This window comes from Marmota flaviventris, chromosome 10 (genome assembly GCF_047511675.1).
Source record: "Marmota flaviventris isolate mMarFla1 chromosome 10, mMarFla1.hap1, whole genome shotgun sequence".
Lineage (NCBI taxonomy): Eukaryota > Metazoa > Chordata > Mammalia > Rodentia > Sciuridae > Marmota > Marmota flaviventris.
This window is the reverse complement of record NC_092507.1, coordinates 118,082,667-118,102,259: the sequence shown is the minus strand read 5'-3', so window position 1 is coordinate 118,102,259 and position 19,593 is coordinate 118,082,667. Positions and strand designations below refer to the sequence as shown.

The following is a 19,593-nucleotide window of genomic DNA, read 5'->3' as shown; positions in this document are numbered from 1 at the left end:
CTCTGCCCATCTCCCAAGGGCAGACGGGTCCTGAGGAGGCAGAGGGAGCACCCAGGCCCAGCTGTCCAACTCCAGCCCCCAGGGAGCGACCCCAGGCTCAAGTCCTGGAAGCCATTCCCGCTGGGCCTCAGCCGCCTCCCCTGAGCCTGCGCTCCCTGGGTGCCGGCGCAGGGGGGGCCTGACTCCCCCGCCCAGGCCAGAGGCATCTTCCCGTGGTGCACTAAGGAAGGGGGGCACCGTCCCTGGGAAGCCTGAGGGAGGCAGAGCCCGAGGTCCGACTGCCCCACCCCCGCACCCCATACAGCCGATTCTCACGCCCCCGCACAGCCTGCCCCCCACCCCCGCTCCCGGCCCTCCCTCCGCTCCTTCTCTCCCCCCAGTTTTTCTAGGATCGCAGCCCAGGGCAGGCCCCAGCCCCACCCATAAACTTGGGTCAGACAGGCTTCCACCCAAAGACCTGGTTCCCACCATCTTCCCTTCCCTCAGGGACGCCCTCCCCCGCCCAGCAGCCTCAGGGCTGGGCAGGGGCTATTTTTAGCCTGGGCACTGAGCTAATTTTAACTCACCGGCTGGGGACCTGGGGGCGGGCTGAAAAAGGGCCGTCCAAGAAAGCTGGGCCTGGGGCAGGGGAGTCTCGGGTCCCAGGCACCTGCGCCTTGGCTAGGGACAGGAACGGACCTGAGGAGCGCAGGGTGGGGAGCCAGGGCAGCCCTCCCGCAGCTTCCGCTGGACAACTCTCCATGCTCCACCCCAGGCTTCCCACCCTCTCCTCCCCGGAAAACCTCCTGGGATGGGGTCATCCTGTTCTCTGCCCAGGAGATGCCTCTCCACTGAGGGTCTGTCTCCCGAGCCTCCTCCACTGCTTCCCCACCCCAGCTTGTCCTTCCTGTAGTCTAGCTCTCATCCTTCCTGTGCTGCAGGGGGCTGTGCGGCTCCCTATGGAGGCAGCAGCTCCAGCACCTCCCATCCTAGCTCTGACCTCCCCTGGGGACCTCTGGGCTGGTTCCCATCTATTCCTCCCCCCACCCCCACCCCAGAAAGTTCCTAGAGAACCCCAGACTGACCTCAGGAAGTATTTGGGGGCAACAGGAGATGGAGTCCTGAGGTGGGGTGATGAACAGTCCAGGGAAACGTGGGGACTCTGGGCTGGGCTTTTAGTCCCTGCTGTGGCGCCAACTCACCCTGTGACCTTGAGCCAGTGAATGGGCTGCACCCTACTGACCAGGAGCCTGGGCAGGTAGAGTGCATGAGGCATGCGGTGCCGTTCCAGGCCAGACATACTGTCCCTGTGCTCTTTGGAGAGACCCAAGAGGAAGGGGGAGTCAGGACTGTGTGCATTTACAGAGGAACAGCCCAAGAGGTGACACAGTAGGTCCTCCAGCTGGGGGGGGGGGCAATCTGGAGGCCGGGAAGACATGTTCTAAAGGGGAGCCCCTCCACCAGCTGCAAAGCACCACAAAGGCTCACAGTGGGCCAAGGCAAGTACCAGGTGGGACACACAGGCCACCACAGTCCCCTCACACATCTGAACCACCAATCAGACCCAGAGCTTAGGGCCTCCCAGGGTCACTGTCGTGGTCTGGCCCAAGGTCACTGTCAAACACTGGTGGGGCTGGTTCTGAAACTCGAGGTGCTCCTTGGGCCCCACCCAGCAGGCCTCGGCCTGACTCACTGGCGCTCATTTGCATGGGATTTGCATAGTGCCTCTGACCTCATTCCTTCAGATCCCACTTCCCACCCCAGGACTCCCACCCCACCCAGACCCCAAGGCACCCGGAGACCCCAGCCCAGTGTCCCAGGCCCTCAAGCCCCTGGTTCCATCTCCCCCCCCCCCCGAAAGCACTGCTGAATGTAAACACCCCCGGCAACAGTGGACAGCTTTGGTCCAGCTGGGTCCCCTCCGTCCAGGTCCAGGCAGGGATGGGGTGAGGTCAGGAGGAAGGGGGATCTGCCGAGGCTCCCAGGATGAGGTCCAGCGGCTGCCCACTGCCCTGCTGCCCGGGCCCCAGTCCCCTCGGGGCCATGGCTGGGCATGAGTGGCAAGGCAGGGAGCTGTCCTCTACTCCTGTCTCCATGCCCATTTCTAGGACCCACTCCAGAGTGCAGAATGAAGGATGTGGCCAGGGACAGAAAGACAGACACAGACTACAACGGGGACCTCTGAGGGCTCAGTCCCTAGATTTAAAGTAGTCTTGGGGCTCAAAACTGCTTGTCAGAAGGTACCCAATCCAGCATGGGCAGCTGGTGACATTTGGGAGGGCAAGGAGGCCCCAGCATTGAACTCCTACCAATGAGAGTTGGCAGACAACCAGTCCCCTACCTACCTTGAAGTCCAACCTCCATCTGTCCAGTTACAGTATCTACACTTCTAGCCATACTCTCAGAAACAAGGAAGCCCAGCAGAGGTCTCCTAGCCTGGGAAGTCCTTCCTGCTATCTAACCACCATCCTACCCACAGTAGCCAACCCTTCCACTGCAACCCAAGCCCATTTCAGTCATCTAAACAAGAGTGGTGGACAGGGGCCCCTGGCCATCAGAAGCCTCAGTTGAGGAGAGGTGGGGGCGGTTGGGACGGTTAGTGTGTCACCTTCCACCTCCCCACCCTACTTCCCCCTGGGGTCTTAAGAGACAGAAGTGAAAGTGGCAGCTGGGGCTTTGGGGGCAGGTCAGCTTGAGAGCCGTTGGGATGAGCATAAGGCCACCAGTGCTGGGTTTGGGCTGCCTACCACTGAAGTGGGTAGACTGCTAGTTGGACAAGGGGAGGAACTTCCCATGAAAATGAGAGCAGGGAGTAATGATGATCCCTGGCCAAAGGAATAAGTGGAGAGAAGCAGGCAGCAGTTCCAGAAAGCCACTGTCAGGACGGCGCTCGGTCCCCTTATTTAAAACAGCAAGACCCTCTCTTCTCATCCACAGGACAGAGGCGGGGCTGCTCTGCTGAGGCACAGGAGAGCCGGGCCCTGGCCAGGGGCCCTCAATCTGGACACCACGGGTGCTGGGGGAAAGGGAGGTGGAGGGTCAGAATGTGACACCCACACCTCCGACAAGGGACAGGGGACCGGGACCGAAAGAGGCCAATCCAATCAGGGAGAGCAAATCCTCCTAGAGACATCATGACCTCGAGAAGCCACCAAGGATTTAAAGGGGCCGCCTGGGGCAGTGGCTGGGTCTCCTTCTCACTGGAGGACAGTCCTTGAAGCCCCTGGCAGGGAGGGAGGGTGGCCACCAGGCAGCTCCTACAGGATTAGCTCACTGCTCTCAGGAAAGTGTCAGGTGAGGCTGAGATGCACAGCCAGACAGAGGGGCCTCGCAGGCAAGGGGTGGGGAGCAGGACCTGCGCAAGGCTAGGCAGACCCATGTCCCCAGACCTGGCGTCTCACCCTTTCACAAGGACACTGTGCAAAGTCCCATGGAACTTCTCCAGTAAGGACCTCTGCCTACCACGCTCTCCCTGCCATTTCTACCATCTGGAGCTAGCCTTGCTCTGAGGGGGAAGTCCTGCCTGTTGTCTACTCTCAATCTCTCTGCTAGGCTTTACAACTAGGGCCCCACCCCCGGGAACAGGTGAAGGGTTCCTCTCTCCCCTGCCCTCAGCTCCCCACCCTCGGCTGACAGGTGGGAGAGACAAGAGGGAGCAGCTGGGCCAGGAGGCCTGTCCCCACCCAGCCAGCCTGGGCCCCGGGCCTGCCACACAAGGGGTCGAGTGGAGGAGTCAGCACAGATCAGGGTTGTGGGCAGGAGGGGGCGCAGAGGTCAGGGAGAAGGGTGCAGGAGAGGGCTGAAGCACAGCCTTGCCGTGGGCCCAGGCCTGGCCCTCCCCTGGCCCAACACGACAGCGCACCTGCCCTACAGGGAGGGCTGGAAGCCCAAGGTCACCCCAGCCCCTGCTCCATCTCCTTGCCTCCTATCGCTGGATCCAAACACCGCTTCTCCTCCACCTCGCCCAGCCTCCAGTGGGCCCGTCTCCCCTCAGGCCTGGGGACCCGGGTCCTGGCTCTGTCCTCATGGGCCTCCCCCAGGCACTTGCTGGCAAGGAGACCACGGGGAACAGCACCGTCAGCCAGGGGCAGGGGCAGGGGTGGCTTCTGAGCCATGGAGGCAGCTGGTGGGAAGGCAGATCCCTGGGCTCCCAAGCCTAGCCCTGGGCCTGCACGTCCCCCCAAAGCCTCCCGGCCCCTTCCAGGACACCAGACGCTGGCATCGAGCAGCCTTGGCAGACAAGTCCTGGGTCAGGCGGTGCCACTTGCTGAGCAGCCCTGCACGTTTTCTCACGGAACCCCTCTCCTTCCCATGGGGGACAAACAGCATCACCTCCTTTAACAGACATGAAGATCAACTTGGAGATGGGCAGGGACTCGCCCAGGGGCATCAGGGACAAGGGGAACAGGAGGGCTGCCTGCAGGCACAGTGTGCCCCTCACACACAGGACTGAGGGGAGGGACCGCTCTCCATGGGAGCTCCTGGCCGGGCTCTGCCCTGGGACAGGCCTAGCTCCTAGGGGGTCCAGGCCTCCCACTCTAGCCCCCCTCCCCCACCTCACGCAGAAGCCCAAGGGGACACTCATGGACACCCAGGATGGGGCCGCGTGTCATCCGCTCCTGACCCCTTGCTCTGGGGGCTTTCATCCAGACACCCAAACCCACAGGCAGCCCTTCCTCGGGGTCCAGGGTGTCGGGACTCTTAGAGGCTGGACTTAGTCCCCTTCCCACAGCCTCCTGGCCTTCTTCCCACGGCCACTCCCGCAGGACAGGAGCCTTCCTTCAACCTCAGTCAGAGCCCCCAGCCCCAGGGACAGCATTGTCACTTAGATCTCTGAGGCTCAGTTTTCCAGATTCTAAAAAAAATAGTGTGGGGACAAACAGTCTCCAGACATTCCCATGAGTTCTGGTTTTGGTGAAGGACACATCCTAGAAGACTGGGTGAGTGGGGCATGGCTGGGGGCAGCTCCCCGAAAGGGCGAGTAAAAGCCCCCTGACCTGGCGTCCCCGTCTGCGATGGCCAGCTCAGGGAGTGGCCAGAGCGTACAGCCAGAGGCACCTCGCCAAGGCCAGGGCCTGCTGGGAGGGCAAGTTTAAATGAGTAAATATGGTCCCGCCTGGGTGTGGCCAGCCACAGGGAGCCCTGGACAGGTCCCTCCCCTCCTGGCCCACAGCAGGAGGGCGGTCAGACAGCAGCACCAGGGCCAGACAGCCATCAGGGCCTGTGCAGAGTCAAGGGAGCACTCCCCGGCCTCCACGCGGCCAGCAGCGGTCTGCAACATGGCTGGGCTCCCTGGAGGGCAGGCGGCGGCCTCCACCTGGGGAAAGGCCAGACATGGAAGGCCTCGGGGTCACTCAGGCCGGGGTCTGCCCCCAGTGCCTGAGAGCGCCCAAGAACCTGATGCCTCCGAATGGCTTCCCTCTTTAGGGTGGGTGAGTAGGGAGGGCGACAGAGACCTGTGACTGACACCAAGACACCCAGATGTCCCATCACCAAAAGGCAAAACTCCAGTGCACCTGGAAAGCTGAGGCCCCCAGAGGGTGACTTACCCAAGGACACACGGCCAGTGTGGGGGGCGGAGACCAGTGCGCCAGGGCCAAGGAGAGCGCCAGGTGGGGGAGGGACGGAAGCCAGCCAGGACGCCTGGACTCACAGCCGGCTCTTTACTGTGCAGACGGGGCTCTCGCCTGCCCATCTGTGGTCTAACCTCAATCCCTCCTGCTCTCTCGCTCTGCCCTCAGTCCTCTGGCCTCTGGTCCCTCACCCTGGCCCCGCTCTCCAATCCTTTAATCATCTTTGCCACTCGCCACCCCCTCCCCCGCGCCGCAGCTGCTGTGAGGGTGTCTACACCTTCACCATGTGTGCCACCAAGCGCTGTGGCCCCCCATGGCGCAGGGCCTGGGTCCTCCTGGTCCTCCACACCGCACCAAACCGGCACCAGACTCTCCCAGCCCTGCTGAGGGAGGGGTCCAAGCCTACCCTCCTGCAGCTGCAGGACAGACTCCTCTCAACACTTTCTGTCCTAGGCAGCGGAGAGAAGAGAAAATAAATACTCCAGGAGCCAAACAGCACCAACCCACTGGGCCAAAGGTCAAGGCCTTTTAGCAGAGCCACAGGAGGAGAAAATGCTTTGTGATCCCCTCCTTTCCCAGGCCAAAGTAAAAGCTACCATCTCTTCCCAACCTAGCTGCATTGGGAAGTTCTCCCTGGAGTCTGAGCTTGGTCCTGCTTGCTGTAGTTGTAGACAGAAAGGGCAATGTGAACACAACACATCCAGACACCCAACTTCTAGAATGGAGCTCCTAGGACCTAACACCACCCTCTCCCCCATGAGTTAAGTCACCAAACTGGGACAGAAGGACAGAAGGTTGGCCAGACTCCGGCCCCATGACTAGCTCATAAAAGCCACCAGCGATTACAGTGATGCTAAGGCTGTGTTGCCCGCCATGAGCCACGACAGCCTCCTTCCCTCTTCCCTGTACAGGGAGGTGACTGCCTCAAGCCAGCTGGCCATGGACAGCCATGGACCTGGGGGGTGGGAGGACCTGCCACCACAGTGCCACAGGCCCACGCCAACCCTGATGATGGGTTCGCCTGGGTCCTCATCCCACTTACAGAGCCTGGGCAGACGCAGGAGCGCCGTGTCCACGGGGAAGACCTGCGCCGGCCACCCACTGGCTCCTTACTTCAGGAAGGCCACCTGTCTGCATGGAAGGGCAGACAAGCAGGGCTGGCTCAGACACAACCAGGGAAACGCAGGTCGCACCCACCTGTCCCCATACCCCTCCCCCACTGAGGCCCACAGGTGGTCGGCAAAGTGACCACAGGGCCCCCACCAGGCTGGGGTAAGCGCTCAGACTCTGGACCCGATGCTGGCCAGCGAGGATGAAAGGCCCAGCTGGCCAGGAAGAGAAGATGGACAGCACGGGCAGAGATCCAGGTGTCCGAGGGCAGGAGGACCAGGGACACCCGTGGCAGAGACACCTTTCCAGGGCAAGATCAGAAGAGGGTGCGAAGGGCACTAATCCCAAAGCCTCCCCTCCCAGTCCCGGGGGGCCGAGGGCACCCCCTCAGACTCCTTGTGGCTGCTCCTCCAGCCCCCAACCTGAGGTGTCCCCCCACCTTCTCCTCCCCATCCTACCTCCCAGGAAAGACCCAGGGAAGATTTAAAAAAAAAAAAAAAAAAGCCCTGCTGGAGAGAGATTATATAACAGCAGCCAGAAAGACGATCACATCTCGGCCTATGAGAGCCAGGAGCTCCGAGGGGCAGAGCCGGGCAGCGGAGGCCTCCAGCCCAGGGCCACCAGCCCCAGAGTGGGGTGGACAGCAGGCAGCACCTGCCACCCTCCTAGACCTCCACCACTGTTTTAGATGCTGGTTTACAGCAGACACAAGTTTCAGCCCAACCCCCCACATAAGGGTTAAGATGCTTTCTGACTGGGTCCTGGGGACCACCACCTCCAAGAGCATGGCTGCTGTGTCTTCCTTCCCAGTCTCTATTTACTTTGAAGCTGAGCCTGAAAGAGTGGAGGGACTAAAGCTCTGACACAGATTTGCTGTGTGATCTCAGGTAAAAAGCTCAACCTCTCAGGTTGCTACAATAGAGCAAGTAAAACTCCTCCTTTCCCCAGAAGAATCCCCTTACAAGTGTACGCACACACGCATCCATACACACACATGCAGACATGTACAGTGTTTGCTGGAGGGACAAGGGAGTCACAACAAAGAAAATATGACCACTGAGACCCAAATGCCATGCTGGGGCAAGCCAGGAAAAAGCTATACCCAAGCTCCAATGTCCCTGAATTGCTCCATATAAAAAGGTCCTTAGCCCCTCCCACACTGATCCCACCCCACCCCCATCTCCTGCCCACCACCAGGAAACCACAGGAAGGAAATTCATTCCCAGGCAAGCTGTGGGATCTGGGACAGCCAGGCTAAGTCCTGGGGCCCGTGTGACCTGGTGGCCACAAGCAGGTGGACATCTGTGAACACTGACATGTGCCTCTTCAACGCCTTCCTTAGCTACTAAGACCTCCCCCTTGGGGGCTTGGAGGAGAGTGGGGGGTGGTCACCTTCCTAATTCCAATAGGCCCAATCTCATGCTGGCTCAGGCTCCCCTACTATCTCCAGGCCAGAGCAGCCCAAGGTCACCGCCCCAGACGGCAAACTTCCCATACTCCAGGCTGGCCCCTGAATTGCAGGGAGACCCACCAAGAGGATGGGAGGAGGGGTGACTAAGATCCACCCCCAAAGAAACTAGCCTCTGAGGAAAACTCAAATGGGGGGACGCAGAGAAGGGGGACACAGGATGCGCCCACTGTACCCTCCCCCAACCCCCAACAGCACGCGGTAGGGGAGGCACAGAGCCTCCCACTTCGAAGGACAAGTCTGGGGTAACCAAGTCAGTGGCTCCAAGTGTGCCCAGACCCCGGACTCCTCCTTTCTTGAGGAGACCTGTAAGGGCTGCTAAGAGGTCAGCGGGAACCATTAGGGGGACAGACGCCTTCCCTGGACCCCTGTTAAACTCGGGCTGACGGGAAGGGGGCTCGCACCGCGGTGGGAAAGTGAGCGTATCCCGCTGCCCTCAGCGCTCCCTCCCGAGCCCCCACTCCCTGGGCAGACCCCAGTCCCCGCAGCTCGGCCTGCCATAGGTGGAGGGGAACTGGAGGACTCTGGCCCAGATGTGGACCAGCTGCAAACTTCTGGCCAGGGGCTTCTCCAGCTGGGGCAGCGGACAAGCCAGGTCAGGGGGCTCGGAGAGGAGCTAGGAGGTCCCAAAGAGGGAGCTGCGTGCCCACCTCCGGGGCCACTCGGCGTCCCGACTCCACCGGCCCGGGCACGCGGGCCCCGGGACACACTCACGCCCCAACCCACCCCGGTGTCATCTGAACAACATCCCCCCCCCTCCCGCTTCCCAAACAGCTGCGGCTCCCGCCCCCGCCCTCCCGCGGCCCTCCCGGGCCCCTCGGCACCATTCGGGCCAGGAGGAGGGAACAGGCGGCGCGAGGAGGAGAGGGAGGGAGGGGGGCCGGCTGTTAAAATGTCAGTCGCTCCCGGCTGTCACCGGAGACCCCTCGGAGGAAGGCGCCCCTTGGCCGGCCGCTGGGAGGCCGGCGCGACCCCAACCCGCCCGGCCCGCCCGCGCCCCCGACACCCCAGGGAATGACAGCCCACCCCGCGGGGCCCGCAGCCGACTCCCTAACACAAACAGCCCCGGGCCCCCGCCAGCGCCACGCGACGACGCGCCGCTCTCCCGCGCGCGCCCGGCAGCCCCGGGGCTACCCCAGCCCACCCTCGGGGGACGGGCCAGACCACCCTCCGCCCGGGCCGGGACCGGGTGGGGGAGGGGGCCTCTTAAAGTGGCAGGCGCATTATTTTTCTCTACTCACCAGCCCCTGAGGGAAACGGGGTATCACGGCAGGGAAGGGGTAACCCTCGCCCCTGGTCCGGGGGATCTTCAACACCGGGAAGCCGCAGCTCCGGGCGGGAGGAATAATAAATGAGGCCGGCGTCCGCGCGGGCCCTGGGCGGCGCCGGGGGGCCTGGGCCCCCGTCGTGCGCGCGGGGGCGGGCAGGCGGACGTCGGGCAAGCTGGGGACCAGGGCCGAGCGCCCGAGCCGCCTCGACAGTTGTTGATATTTTGCTTCCTTCCTCCTTTCAGGCTCCAAAGGTAACTCCTCCAGCCCCCGGGAGTCGAGGCCGACGTAGGCACAGCTCAGCCTAGCTTGAGGGGTGGGAGCAACGGCGGTGACGGACAGGCGGAGGAGCCAATGGGAGGAATCGTGGGGGCGGAGGGGCGGGGCCCGGGAGGGCGGTCCCGGGGCGCGGCCCCGCCCCTCGCTTCCCTCGGGCCGGCCGGGCCAGGCTGGGCCGGCCCCCACCCCTCCGCCCTCCCAAGCTAGGCTGCGGCGCCGGGAGCGGCAGATCCCTCCGCCTGCGGGGAGGGAGGGAGGAAGGGACTGAGCGAGGCCAAGTGGGAGGCGAGACCCAGAGGCCTTTAAAGGGATCGGCCCGCGCCCATGGTGCCCCTCGGAGCTCGCCGGACGGCCGCCTGGCGCTGCTGCCGCCACGCGCTCAAGGAGGTCCTTCTCGGGGAGGCTGTGCGCGCAACATGCACTCTCTCACCCGCACACTCGCTCCAGGAGCCCCAGGAGGGCTGGGAGGTGGGAGTCTAGGTGGAGAAATTAAGGGGCGGCTGTAAGTGGTGAAAAGACTCCTTCTCCCTCACTTAATGGGTGACAAAGCTCCACTTAAAGGACCACGTTCTTTCCTTGGGGCGGGGGGTTACCTGAGGAGCTCAGTTGCTCCCTCTACCTGTGACAGGCCCCCTCCCCTCCCTGGGCCTGGCTCGGCTGACGCCCAGCAATTTAAAGCGACAGCTCATAGTTCTCGGGTGACCTAATCTTTAGTGCCTGGCGGGCCCCAGCGCACTTACTGCCGAGGGGGCAATTTAAAGGGGCGGGACCCTAACCACCACCACCACCACTACCCCTCACCACCCCACCCCGCCTCACAGGAAACATCCAGAAGCATCTTATTAAAGAAGCAATAGTAGCTCTTTAAAAAAAAAAAAAATTTTTTTTTTTTTTAATTTCTGGTTGCCTTAGGGTGTGGTGAATTTTGAAGTGCCTTACCACAGGAGTGTGGTACCATCCTTCTGCCCATCGGGCTTGCTGTCCAACATTCCTGTTATTTCCAAGTCCTGCTGCTTTCTACCTGGAGCTTGCGGAAATGATGGAATCTGGCATAGATCTCAGCTGAATCTTGCAGAACAGAAGGGCACTCAGTTCTTCACACACCCTGATTTCTATCAGGCTGGGTTTGATTTATGGGACAAAGACTCAATTCTGGGTTAGTGCTGAGAGACCCATATATACAGAGAGGCAGCAGGACCTGGTGGTTAGAAACATCAACTTAGCAATCAATCTGCTTTGGTTCAAGTTCTTACCCCACCTTTTATTAACTGTGAACACAGGCACATTGTTTAACTCTCCTTTACCTCAAGGTCCTCATGGGGGAAAAGAAGATGGTAGTAAGTTAGTACCTAACTCAAATTTGGTGTGAAGATTAAATTAGTTCATGTAAGCAGATTGCCTAGTACAGGTGCTTCACGCTGCATTATGACAACTCAGACTTTTGTGCCAAGGGCTGGTCTGAAAATACCCCTTTTAGTCCACACGAAGACGAGTTCCATGGGTCTGTTCTACCAGCAGATTGAAGGCCACACTCCTATTTCCTGGGCCTCAGTTTCCAACCTTTCTACCTGACTCCTTCCTCAGGAAACCTGATTTATACAGTGTCCCACTTTGTCCCCAAATGAGGAGCTTCTCAGTTCCCCATCGGTATGGGAGATGGGGCCTCCAGCCCCAGAGGTGTCCTTCCTCCCTGCCAGGCAGCGCTAGCGTGCCCCCAAAACTTCAGGGTAGGCAGGGGGAGCCCATTTGCCCCTTCCCCAAGGACTTGGAGAAGAACAGCGCCTTGAGGCTGTGGCAGTAGCAGGATGAGAAAGTGCCCCCCCCCCACATGAGTGGGGAACCTCCCCTCACTTGTGGCCTCTATTTTTAGTGCTTCCCCAGGCTCTAGCTGGAGAAACCGTTTAGTCATCAGGGTGTTTATTTTCCGGCTGTTTCCGACGTCGGGAAAGCAGAATGTTGAGACTGGAGAGATCCAGGGCTGCTGGAAAAGACTTCTTAGGAACAGGCATGGGAACACAGCCTTCGGACCATCAGGTCCCACACCACAGAGGGGGGGACATCCAGAATGGGCAGGGGGCACCCAGGTCCCCAAGAGACCAAGACAGCTAAGTTCTCAACCTGCCTCCAGTTTGGAGGCTCTCCAAGGCAGAGAACCCTCTGGCCCCCGCTCCACTTGGAGGATTCTCTCCAAAATATAAGCAGCTCCGGAACAAATTCTTTCCCAGGACTGATTCCCAGAAACCCCCTCCCCAACCTCCACTGGATCTGCCTGGGTGAGCCTCCCGCCAAGCACAGCTCCAGCCAATCTCCAGCCTGAGGCAGGCCTGCCAGGGCTTTGATTGGCTGGCTGGTCCTCCCAGTCTTGGAATGTTGGGTCCTTAACAAAGGAATGAGGAAGGAAGGTGAGTCACCTGGGGAGGGTATTAAAGGGCCAGCAGCCTGAGGGACAAGGGAAGAGAGGCAAGAGTTGGAGTGATGGAATGTCCCACACCCTGAGATGCTGACAGGGTAATTCAAAGAGAACATAGTAGGAAATGCTGATGCTACAAGTGGGACAGCATTTAGACTATAGGAAAACCTTCATGAGAGAAGATATAATAATAAACATGAAGTCTTGATTTCCATGGTGGAGGGAGTAATGCTGCTGGAAGTTAGATGGAAATAAGAACTTCCTTAAAGTGATTACACAATCTTTTTGGGTTTTTTTAATATCGTCTTAGACATTGATGGACCTTTGTTTTGTTCATCTATTTATACGTGGTGCTGAGAATCACACCCAGTGCCTCACACATGCTAGGCAAGCGCTCTACCACTGAGCCCCAGCCCCAGCTCCCAATCTTTTTCTTCTGGCCCTTGACTTCCCATCCCAGAATCCTCTGGGTAGAAAAGGACTGACTGCGCTCAGATGCTGGGGGCTCATTTTTCCTCCCTCACCTCTGACTGACTACCTATTTTTTTTCTAGAGAAAAGTCACCTAATTAGGGGCCCAAAACCGCAGTACAGTCCCCTAGAAGTCAGACACTAGGAGGCTCACCAAAGTCCTACAAAGAACACGCTGTATAAACTCCTCTCTACAGTATCATCTTCCTAAGTTGAATGGCAAAGAGAAATCTACAATCCTTTTATTCACCCTTTCTCATGCTTCCCTAATCGGACTTCATTTGGAAAGGGTCTTCCGCATCCTCTTCTCCTTCAGGGCTGTCTCTCTATCTGCCTGTTGTTCCATAACACAGGGAAGCCATTAATGCCAATCCAAGCTCTAACCCCTCTGGCTGCCTGGCTGGTCTCATCTTCCCCATGGCCATCTGGACAATCTCCAACTCGCCATCTCCATCGACCTCATCTCTCCTATTCGGCTGATCATTGTTTTTTGGGTGATCGTAGCAAAGGCCCCCCCATCTCTCCCGTGACACCTTGCTTGCAAAGGGAAGGACTCTCAGCAGATAGTTCGGTGCATATACTCTCTGCGTGGACTTGTGTATCATCCCATGTCTGCTTGGAGAGCGCTCTCTACCCTGTGGGTCTCTCTCTTCAGTACACACCACAGCCTGATGACATTTTTGGCTTCCAATTTACACTTCTGACCAGATCCTGAGCTCCTTGAAGGCAGGACACTCAACTTTGGGTGTTCAGGGCTTGGCTGGGATAATGTAGAATGCGTGTTCAGCAAATGTGTGACATGAATCTGTATGGATGAGCCTGTAGCTCTGTGCCTGAGTTAAGATTGTCCAACTTTACTGAACATCTCTATTTGTCTATTGACAACTGTGCCAGCCCAGGGATGGGGATCTGGTCAGGGCTCCCTGTAAGTTCCACTTCAGGTCACAGTTGGGGGAAGGGAAGGCAAAGTCACTCAGAGAGCTGTCCAAGGCTGTACTGGCAGAGCAGTGTCCCAAGCTCAGTGCCAGGGCGCCTAGGGCCAGACCTGGGGCAAAGGGCAGAGGCCCCACCCTGGAGCTGAAGGGGGCAGGGAAGGGGTGCCAAAGCCGGGTCTCGGTCAGTGCATCCCCCCACATGAGCTCCCTGCCCGCGGCTGGGCAGGATGTGGTGGCAGCTGCAGGAGGGTGGGCAGGATGTGGGGGTGGGGGCAGCTGAAACGCAGTCTGACAGTCGTCTCCCCAGCTCCTCCCTCCTTCTCTCTTGCCCCCCCATCCGCCCCCTCCTGGTCACGTGCTCCCAGCCTGGGCACCGGCGGACTATTTCCCCCTTCCCGCGGAAGGACATAATTGATATCGTAAACTCAAGTCGTCACAGACTTCAGCTGTACCACGCCTTTTTCTTGCCTCATAGCTCTGGACCGAAAGTTTGCGGAACACTCATTTCTTTAAAGCCCCCATCACTAATCCTGGAGTGGCCCCTTTAAATGCAAATGAACCGCCCTCTCTTTCGTCTCCCCCCCCACCCCCATCCTAACTTCGCTCCTCGTGCCCAGACTCCACCAGCTGCCATTGACGTCATGCGTGCGTCAGCGTCGCCAGCCCAACCAGACGGCACGTGGGGGGAACAAGGTAGTCTTAAAGGGCCACCGGCGTGCAAAGTTACTGCTATGAAATTTGGCCTTGGAAAGGAGGAATGAAATGGGATGTGGGGAAATATATTGGAGTAGGAGGAAATTTAGGGTAGACTTTAGGAAGCACTTCCCACAGTAGGAGGGTGGGGTTTGTTCTGTGTGTGTTGGGTATTGAACCTGGGCCTTCTGCAGGCTAAACCTTTTTCTACCACTGAGCTACATCCACAGCCCCAGGAGAGTGTATTCCCAGCCAGCTCTTTCCTTTAGATTCTCCAAAAGATTGGGTATTTATTTGCACTTGGAAAAGAAACCCAGAAGCAAGGGGAGCAGAATAACTTTGAAGGTAAAGGAAGCTTGGCTTTAAGACTCTTGATTTCAGTTTTTTACCTGTCCAGCTCTGCATATCCCCCCAAGTACAAAGAGTTTGTTTTCTTCTGTCCCCAGCACTAAGAACAGAGCACATAGTAGGTATTCACTTTAAGTGTTTGTAGAATGAGTTAATTAATCCTTTGAGTCCAGTGCAAAGCCAGGCTTCCCCTGATTGCCCACCCAGCAGAGAGTAACACACACATACACTCAGCTAAAGACAGTCTCACTGTTGTGAACATTTACTGCATTTAATGAACCCTTCTTTTCTTCAAGCCGTAGAGACCACCCAGGGCAGTGGTTAACAGCACAGAACTTGGAATCATATAAATTTGGGTTTCAACTCCATTTATATAGTTTACTAGTTGAGTGACTTTGGGTCCACCTCCACATCTTATAATAATTGATGTGTGGGGCCAGTGTTACCTAGATCATAGACTTGCTGTAAACATTAAATAGAACACTTTCTGTGAAGTTCTTGTGGGGCACCTATTGCATAGCAAGCACTCAGGAAATGGTGAGAATAGGTTTTAAGAAGGCCATCTCCCACCAGGGAGAGTGATGCACCCCTGCAATCCCAGCAACTCAAGAGGCTGAAGCAGAAAGATCACAAGTCAGGCCAGCCTCAGCAACTTAGCCGGTGTCTAAGCAACTTAGAAGAAGATTCTGTCTCAAAATTAAAAGCCCCCCTGCCCGCACTGGGCATGGAGGCTGTTTTTAAGCACCCCTGTGCTCAATCCCCAGCACCAAAAAAAAAAAAACAGAAGGTGATCTCTCCCACTGAACTGTGTGATTTTTGAGAGCAAGGCCATGCCATACTAATTTATTCCAGCACCAAGCACAATGTGGGGCTTATAAGTGGTGCTCTAAAACATTTATTTTCTCATACTGGGAATTGAATCCAGAGACATGCCACTTCTGAGCTACATCCCCAACCTTTTTAAATATTTTCGAGACACGGGGTTTTGCTAAATTGCTCAAGCTGGCCTCGTGATTCCCTGCCTCAGCCTCCTGGTAATAGGGATTACAGGTGTGATTCACCCCTAAAACTTTTGTTGCATGAATAAAATGAATGAATGAACTATATCAGTATTTCCTGAAATCTGACCTCCAAACCCACCCCATGATATTGTTACCCAAAGGGAGAAAACATGACAGATTTCTTTCTTCCCTCTCCCATGACCCCTCTGTGTCTAGGTTTTAAAGGAATTTCAAGGTAGGAATAAGATAAATGTCTGCAGTTGAATAAAAGTAATGGCTAGGAGCAGTGGTGCAAGCCTATAATCCCAGCTACTTGGGAGGCTGAGGCAGGAGGATTGCAAGTTTAAGGCTAGCCTGGGCAACTCAGCAAGATACTATCTTAAAATAAAAAATAAAAGGGCTGGAGATGTGGCTCAGAGGTTAAGCGCCCCTGGGTTCAAAAGAATCCAGTACCCAAAAGAAAAAAAATAAAAGTACTGAAGCCGCGCGTGGTGGCGCACACCTGTAATCCCAGCACCTCTGGAGGCTGAGACAGGAGGATTGTAAGTTCAAAGCCAGCCTCAGCAACAGTGAGGCACTAAGCAACTCAGTGAGACCCTGTCTCTAAATAAATACAAAATAGGGCTGGGGATGTGGCTTAGTGGCCAAGTGCCCCTGAGTTCAATCCCTGGTACCAAAAATAAAATAATATAAATAAAAGTATTGGAGAACCAGGAGCAAGTAAGACCTGGCGGGCAGAGGAGTGCTCACCTCTCCCTGTTCCAGCACAGCTTCTGAAACCTGTCCCTGGAAACCCTCGCTGGGCATCTGCCAGGGACAGGACACTGTTGCCCAGATACTAACCCACCTTTGGCCTTTTCTTCTCTGGAGCCCTACCCAACCTTCCCCCACGCCCCAGCCAATTCCTCCCTCTCCCTAGCTCTCCCCCACTCCCCACCCAGCCTCCATTCCCTCTGAGGCTTCCCAGTGGGCATAAGTGGGGGAGGGGATACGACCTCCTATCACCTGATTCCAGCTCCTTGGCCATGGGAGCAGTGGCCCCATCCTCCTGGTTCAGCCTGTCTTGCAGCTGCTTATCGATCTGATTGTAAATATCTTTCACCATCTCAGAAGTAGAAGACCTGACAGACAACAGAAGGCACTTCCTGCCAGGGAACAGCTAGGATCAGAAGGCAGCTGGAGCCCTCTCTTCCTTGGGAGGAAGAAGTGGCAGGACCCTCCTCTGGCAGAGAGAGAACTCTGTCAACCCAAGAAACCTTAGGGGTGCGGGGTGGGTTTCCCCCGCAGGAATCTCCCGGCAGCCTTGATGCTGGCCCCGCCCTCTGCAGGGGTGGGGTGACACCCAGGAGCACTGTGTTCCAGAAAACCCCAAAATAACCCGCCTTCACTGTCCGCTGCTATTTCTGTCCATCTTGTTTAATTATTCAAACCCAAGTCGGGGAGTGGCTATAAAAAGCTCTCCTGCTTAGGGACCCAGGAGGGCTGGGAGACTGGCCAGGTTGCAACAGCAGCAGACCAGAGTTTGGGCGAGGTCACTTGATCCAGCCTCCTGGCCAAAAGTTCCTTCTGCCTGGCGCCTGCTTCCTCAGCTGGAAGGCGGTTTCCAGTGCCCCCTCCCCGAGATGCCCCCATTCCGCCTCCTTCCAGCTCTGTCCTGCCTGCAGCTGGGCTTCCCTCCATCCCCCTTTAGTCTGGAAAGATTTTTTCTTAGCTCTCCCTCTGCTGACTTGGTCTCCGGCCCTGGCTTCTTAACCCCCAGATGATACTGTCAGACCTCAGCGTCCCTAACTGAGCCAGGTGGGTGCCACGACAGAGAAATGGAGGCCATTCCTTGGGGGGACCTCACTGTCCTATCCAGTGGTGGTGGAGATCGGTGATTCCTGGCTGTCACAGGTGCTGAGTCCCTCGGGAGCTCCTCTTGGGGACTCTGCATCCTCAGTAGCTGCAGGATCAGAGGTCAGGCTGTAGGAGGTCCATTCATTCTTTTCTGGGCCTAGGGCTCTTCTGGTTGGCCCAAAGTCCCCGTGTCCATTTCCACTGAAGCACGAAGCAGAACTCCGGGGGCTGTCTTCTGTGACTTGTCCTGCCACAGGCCTTTCCACAAAAGAGGGGAAAGGGTGTTGTGGGTGGTTGCCCTGGTGATAGGGGGTTGCCACCATGACTGGCCTTGGAGGTGGGACTTCTGTTAGTGAAGATACTGGCAGCGACACAGTGTGACTCAAAGACATGCAAGAGGGGCTAGAGCAGCCAGAGACCCCAGGGACACACACGTGGATGAGAGGTTACAGGATGGACCAAGGGACAAGGGGCAGCAAAAGTGACACTTGATCCCCAACTGAGAGACCCAGGGCACAGAGAGGGCAGACACCTGAGAGCCCTGCATTGAAGGGGTATCAGGCAATCTGACAGAAGCTGAGAAAGGGGACACAGCAGGGCTTTGCAAGAGTCCTGCTCAGTGGTGCTCAGTGGTGGCAGGGGCAGTTCCCACAAAGTCCAGCCTTGCTGTCCCTACAGCACTGCTACCAGAGCTCCCCAGAAGGTTGCTGAGATGTGGGGAAGAGGGGCGCTGTTGCTAAGGAACAAGAGGCTGCGTCCCTGGAGGGCCCGGGAGGAGGCCCTGACGCTCCTCGCACCGGGGATACCGGAGACAGAAAAGGAGCTGGGTGGGCGAAGCTCAGGGCTCCGGCTCCCTGCCTCCCTGACAGGCGCAGGAGGGGTGCAGCCCAGGCTGAGGAAGCTGTGAGTGTGGGTCCCACTCCCGGATGCTGGGGTTGAGTGTGAACCCTCTGGGCGGAGGGGGGTGGGGGCCGGGGCAGGTTAAGCCTGGCTCCCAGGACCAGTCTTGTAGGGAAAGCGGGAGGACTTGCTCTGTCTGCTGAAAGGTGGGGAACTCAGCAGAAATGCAAAGGCCAAGGGCGAAACTTGGGAGAGGAGAGAAGGCGAAGAAAGCTGGTTGGAATTTGCATCAGCCTTCCAGTCACTGAGGCTTGGAGGACCCTACCAGGGGGAGGCCACGTGGCAGCAGGGGATCTCACCTGCCCAGTGACCTTCCCACTGTGTTTTATTTATTTATTTTCTGATTTTTTTTTTAGTTGTTGATATAGCTTTATTTTATTTATTTATTTTTATGTGGTGCTGAGGATTGAACCCAGGGCCTCGCACACGCTAGGCGAGCATTCTACCGCTGAGCCACAACCCCAGCCCCTGGCTTTGAACTTTTGATCCTCCTGTCTCAGCCTCCGCAGCGGCTGGGATTACAGGCGTGCACCACTGCTCCCGGTCTTTTCCCCATTTTTTATTGGTACGTTGTAGTCGTGCATATTGATGGGATTTGTTCCCACATGCACACAATATAACAATGTGATTTGGCCAATATCACTCCCAGCATTCCCCCTCCCTCTCGGCCTCTCTTGGTGCCTTTCCTACTGACCTCTCCCTTTGGTTTTTAGGAGATCCACCCTGACCTTTTGCTTTCCTCTTTCCTCTGTAGCTTCCACATATGAGAGAGAACATCACAGGACCCTTGACCTTCTGAGTTTGACTTGTTTTGCTTAACATGATGGTCTCTAGTTCCATCCATTTTCCTGCAAATGCCATAATTTCCTTTCTCTTTATGGCTGAGTAAAACTCCATTGTGTATATAGACCACATTTGTTTGATCCACTCATCTGTTGACGGGCACCTAAGCTGGTTCCACTGTTTGTAATCATGGCTATGCATGTGTCACTGGAGTAGGACGACTTTAATTCTTCAGGGTAAATACAGAGAAGTAGTAAAACTGGGTCATGTGGCGGTTCCATGCCTAGTCTTTGAGGAGCCTCCAGACTGATTTCCACAGTGGCTGTAGTATATTTGCAGTCCCACCAACAGTGTAAAAGTGTTCCTTCTCCTCCACATCCTCTCCGGCATTTATTATTATTTATATTCTTTTTTAAAAATATTTTTAGTTGACAATGGACCTTTATTTATTTATAGACCTTTATTTATTTATTTATTTATTTTATTTATGTGCAGTGCTGAGGATCGAACCCAGTTCCTCACACATTCTAGGCAAGTGCT

General features: G+C 57.0%; 1 protein-coding gene across 4 annotated transcripts in view; it reads right to left on the bottom strand.

The window, feature by feature from the left end:
- Mef2d (myocyte enhancer factor 2D) overlaps positions 1–9,722 on the bottom strand; it is a 29,264-nt gene extending 19,542 nt beyond the window's left edge. For 2 of the 4 annotated variants that reach the window (XM_027921014.2, XM_027921013.2), the window contains exon 1: positions 9,372–9,722. The gene's annotated coding sequence lies outside the window, so the exon portion shown is untranslated. Of the gene's footprint in view, positions 1–566; positions 999–1,064; positions 1,723–9,371 lie in introns of those variants that run through there. The other 2 variants (XM_071618334.1, XM_027921015.2) reach the window with 2 other exon arrangements.
- Positions 9,723–19,593: the final 9,871 nt, after the last annotated feature.